Genomic DNA, 6,115 nt, shown 5'->3' on the forward strand with positions numbered 1-6,115 from the left:
GTGTATATTGAGGAAGCAGAACCAGTGGCATCTAAAGGCAAGGAGCTGATGCTGATACCAACCTTTTTCCCACCCCAAACTCCACCACCAATGCCACAACTGAACCGATTCTCACCACAACACCATGCACTCCAGCTTCTGAACCAAAAAATGCTACTGATACAACAAAACCAAAGGAGCCACCTTCTTTGGTTTCTGCTGGTAACCGAAACATACTAGAAAAAATTTTCCCCAACCCACACAAGTCTTGGACCTAAGCCCAATCCACCACAAAAAATAATGGCCCAATCCAGTAAAACCAAGCCCAAAATCCCACCAAAAAAATGGTCCAACCCACTGCAATTCTGAAACTTTTGTCCAAAGGGAAGGAAACCAAGAAGGCTAAACCAAAGAGAGGCTGTAAGAATGTAAAAATAGCAGCAGCATGTGGAAGGAGGCCACTGATAAGAGTTGCTGCTACTGAAAATATCGCAAGAATAATTCGTAAGGAAAAATAGCCCAAGACAGCCTTTGTTGCTTTGTCTAGTTTAGAGGAATCCTCAGACAGCCATGACAGTGATGATAGTGCAAAAGATGAACCATATAGGCCTGGTGGTGATGAGGTGTCCAGTGAAGAAGACTTACCTCTGGATAGATCAGCAACAAAGACTAATGTGAAACTGAGAAGTAGGACAGACAAGAAACTTACAAAAGGAAAGAAGGCTGTTATGGTTGAAAATAATGGTTCTGTTTGTGCAGACTCAGATTCTGAGGATGATAAAATCATTTTTGGACCGATTCCTAAGATTGGATCATCAGTTTCTCCTTATCATGATGTGCAGGATGATGCTTATAATGATTCTGATGGTGGAGATTCATGGCACTCGGAAGAAATGAAGACTCCTCCGAACTCTGAGGATGAGTTGGAGGAAGTTGATTCAGATGACATCTTCTCTGAGTTTAGAGAAGGAGGGAGGTTTGGAGAGCTTAGGCTTGAGGTTGGAATGACATTCACTACAAAGATGGAGTTCAAAGTGGCTGTGCATGAATATTGTATACAAGAGGGTAGAAGGATTTGGTTTAAGAAGATAACATGAGGATGAGGGCTGTGTGTAAGGATGAGAGCTATGTCTGGCTTGTGTATGCTTCTAATTATACTAAGAATAATTGCTGGTAGATCAAGACGTTTATGGATGACTACATCTGTACAAGAGAGACAAAAAACAGACTAGCTAATAGGAAGTGGCTAGCCTGCAAATTGGTGAAGAAGCTAAGAAAATATCCGACTCTGAGACACTCCAAGGCTGCACAATATTTTAAAACTAAATGTGATTTGGATCTAAACAAGTCTTCACTGACCAGGGCCTTAGGAGATGTTAGATCTGTTGTGTACGATGATGCAGCTGCCCAATATGGCATGGTGAGGGATTATGGGCTTACACTGCTGAAGAGCAATCTAGGCTCCACTGTCACAGTTGGTGTTATACCTCAACCCAACCCTGATGATGATCCAATATTTGAAAAGATGTATGTTTGTTTGGATGGATGTAAAAAAGGATTTCTGGCTGGTTGTAGACTCCTCATAAGCTTGGATGGAGCTTTTCTAAAGACCCGGCATGGTGGTCAGATCCTGTCTACTATTGGCCAAGATGCAAACAACCATATATATGTGATTGCCTATGCAATTGTCCCTGTTGAGAACATTGAAAACTGGAGATGGTTCTTGGAATTACTTCATCAAGACTTGGGGGATTATAAGAAGAACAAGCTGTGTTTTATCTCAGATATGCAGAAGGTATGCAATATTTGCTGTTGCTATTGGTTGTTACTTATTAGTTCTTAATTATTTAGTGTTAATCTATTGTTACTTATTAGTTGTTACCTATTGGGTGTGCTTCATCATGTTGTTTATAAACTGGGCTGCTGTCTATACATGCTGAATTATTCTTGGCCTGATTACATGCTGCATAATGTCCTGTTTGTATGTAACAGTGCTGTTGAAGGACTAGTCTGATGTCACTTACATAATTGTAGGGACTAGATTGATGTCACTTACATAAATCTAGAGACTAGTTTGATGTCACTTATACAAGTGTAAGGACTATTTTGATGCCCAAAAACAAGTATCTGACCCTTTTTTTGGCTTGTGAACAGGGCTTTATAGATACAGTTAAGGAGGTTTTTCTAGATGTCCATCACAGATTCTGTGTTTGGCATTTGTGGAAGAACTTCAATAAGCAATGGAAGGATCTCCAGCTTAGAGGGCTACTATGAGATTGTGCAAGGTGTACTAGCAAAGATGGCTTCCTTGAGATCATAAAAAAGATTGAAAGGGTTAATAAAGAAGCCTGGGAGTATTTGAACAAGTGGCCTAGAGACTCTTGGAGCCGGGCATTCTTCAGTAACGCACCTAAAATAGATAACATCTGCAACAATACCTGTTAAGTCTTCAACTCCAAGATCAAAGATGTTAGAGCTAATCCTATTATCACACACTTGGAAGAAGTTAGAAGTTGAAGAAGTTGAAGACCAAGATGAAAAGAATTTATAAAAAAGGTCGATGTCGTTATTGTGGCGAAGCAGGATACACCAAAAAGAACTGTCCAAAGAGAGCTGCTGCTGAAGAGGCTGCTGCAGCTGCAGAGTCTGCCGCTGCACAACCCACTGCTGCTAATGGTGGTGAAGGTCAGGCCAACTCTACTGCCCCTGTCCCACAAGCCCTAACTGAAATCAATCTTGACCAAAGTGAACCACCCTTGGAAGTAACTGATGACTCTCAACAGGTTCACAAACTTAGATGACTTTTAATTTATTATATTCACATCCTTACCTAGTTTACTAACTATTTTATATGTTTTCGCTGATAGGTTTTACCCTCACCGGTTAGGCCGCCAAAGCTCCCTCTAAAAAGAAAGTTCGCCAAGCATCATGAAAAAACAGTTTCAGGGAGTAGCAATCTACCAGCAACCACCCCACATGCTGCTACCCCACCAGGAAGCAGTCATACAGCAAGGAATCTCCCACCTAACCCTATGCAAGGTGCAACACAGGAGACTGCTACAAGACTTGCAAACTTCATGAAGTTTGTGCCCAATTCTGGATTCAAGGCACCCAGACACAAAAAATGAAGATTAGGATGATTATGTTTAGGGACACATGTTGTTTTTGTGTATCTATTTTGCTGAAGTTGTTTACCATGTATGCTTTCTTAAACGTTGTCTTAGTGTTGGGAATTTTAGTATTTGAATTTTATCAGGTCAATATGTTAACAACTTTGATATACTTAGTGTTTTGCCTCTATAATGCTTTTTTTTAATGAAACATTACCAATATTAATTATGACTTTATTGAATTGAGTTTTGTCAGCCTTTTGGTTATGTTTTATCCTCTGTTACAGTAAAAGTAATTCAAATCCTGTCCATTTTCATTTCATTGGACAGAAGTGCAACAACATAAGTATGCATATAATCAAACACTTTAATTTGCATTTCTTTCAAACAAAAGGATAGGAACAAGTACATAAACAACATATGCATATAACATGCATGTCATTTATTTTTTGCTAGATACAGTTGACACTGTTGTCTATCCAACTTTAATACAAGAACACCAACTACAATCAGCAGCATGAACACAAACATCAAAATTCCCCCCATTTTTAGAGCCTTAATTTCAGCCTCTAATTTACCAAATTTTCAAGCAATTTTTATCTTTCATTCTTCATCATCAACTGAATGTCTTGTTCTATCATCACATGCTATGACATCTTCCAAAATTTTATCAACCCACAAAAACAATCCACACCATTTCTTACCCATAGTCTGCACAGCCAAGAAAATTGAATCAGCAAAATTTATATCCATAAATACAGCAATCAACAACAATAGTACTTACATTGTAGTTTGGACAACTCAGGAATGGTCTCCCTGGATTTGAATCCGTCCCTGACCACCGCAGCACTGGTCTCGACCCGCAGGCACACCATTCTGGCAAACGAGCTTCTCTGTTTCTGTTCATTCTCCTCATGATGCTTCCAAATGATCGTGGGTTGTTCGAGCTCCCAGCTGCATTGCTCGCGCTTGCCATAACCGTCGGACTTCAAAAATGGAGAAGACAAGAACACAGACCTTCAAATTTGGGGATTAGTGTTTTAACTTCAATTGAGGGACCAAATTAATTCGAGAGAGTTCACTCTGCCACATCAGCTAGCCGTTGTAACACCCACGTGTTACGAAGGCTGCCAGCTTTGCTTTTCGGTTGCGCCAGGTGGCCAGAAATTGCCGGAAGGACAAGTTTGAGTCCCAGAGTACAAGTTTGGGGATAAATTTGTAGAACTTTTAAGTTCAGAAACTATTATAAAACTCGAGTGCAGCTTCGGAGACTACATTGAGACTTAACTCCTTTAATATGTAAATCACTCAAATAAATAAGACTCGGCGATTACTATGAAAAAAAAATTAAATCACTCTAGGTGATAATTTATTGATAGTGGCTGTATAATTTGTTCTAGGTTAAAACGATTTAGCCTTACACATATATGCCACATCTTAATTTAGTTCTCTCTATAGAAACTAACTATACTAACACTCAGTCTTTATAAAATATTAGTAATAAAAAACCTATACTATTAATATAATATATAAACAAATTTTATATACTCTCTTTTTTCATTTATATACAATAATATAAGGAATTTATCCACCAGAGAGTACTTTACGTTGTTTGTATCTCATGACTCAACGATTGAAGGTAAATGAAATAAATTTAACCCAATGCGATTCGTCTCTCTCTCCCGCTAAATCGTTGGGGTTCAAATCGATTTATATGGACCAATGGATCCTAATAATTCGTTCTGCCTAAAATGATTTATCCACACTCCTAGCACACTAAATTGTTGTGACTCTTAGCGTTTGTTTTGAGGTACTGAAACAGAGACTGAGAGACTGAGACTTAGTATCATGTTTATTGGGTCAGAGATTGGTACTAAAAATTCTGTCTCTGTTCCCAAAATTTCAGTATTTCATTACCTCTAAAAAGTAGGGACACAGGAGACTGAAATTTTTAGAGACGGATACTGAAACTTTAATAACATTTCATACCTAAAATACCCTCATTTCAATTAATTAATTCTAATTTTATCCTTTGTACAAATTAAATTAGAACTTCATTCTTGTTTCAATTTTTGTCTCCCACATTGCACCAAACAGAATACTAAAATTTATTTCAGTCTCTATCTCTAAGTCTCTGTCTCTCAGTATCAATCTTTCAGTCTCTATCTCTCTACCAAACGCTACCAGCATTTTATATAAGCGTGTTGCAAGACAAAATCATTCTAACCTATAATGAATTATATAGCCACTTGTTCATGGTAAATTATCACCTAGGCCAATTTTAATAAGAAATTTTTTCTCATAGTAAATCGTTGTAACTGACAGTAATTTACTAATGTAAATAGTAAAGCGTTATATACATTTAGATTAAATTTACATAAATACAACTTTTTGAAACAAGTTACATTCGTGTCCTGATTTAACTTTACATAAATTGCGACAGCCTACCAAAATTTATAATTCTTATATAATCCGCTACATCTTATTGCGGATTACGAGCAACACTCGCTTAAGCCTAATCCGCATCAGTAATTTACGATTCTCATACAAAACATAAATCGTTACACTTCTATCACGATTTATACTCAACTAAATCGAACCATAATAATTACTAAGGACGGTATATAAACAAGTAGAATAAAATAATAAACCGCCTCATAAAACAAAAGTTTATGAAAAAAATAGATAAAAAACTTACCATTAGAACATCATTGACATTTTTTAAATATCGTAACAATTTATTCTGTTTATTCATAACCGCTATATTATGTAGTAATTTATATTTCGATTCCATTGAGCATAAACTGTAGTAGAAGTGTAACGATTTATACTTTGTATGAATTTAAACATAAATCGTAGCAAAATATAGCATATTAGACTTAAATGGATGTTGCTCGTAATTTGTTATAAAATACAAAAAATATATAAAAATCATAAATCATAATAATCTTCCGTAGTTTACATAAAATTAAATCAGGACATAAATATAACCTATTTTCAAAAAATTGGATTTATGTAAATTATAT

Source organism: Arachis duranensis, chromosome 8 (genome assembly GCF_000817695.3).
Source record: "Arachis duranensis cultivar V14167 chromosome 8, aradu.V14167.gnm2.J7QH, whole genome shotgun sequence".
In the NCBI taxonomy this organism is placed as follows: Eukaryota; Viridiplantae; Streptophyta; class Magnoliopsida; order Fabales; family Fabaceae; genus Arachis; species Arachis duranensis.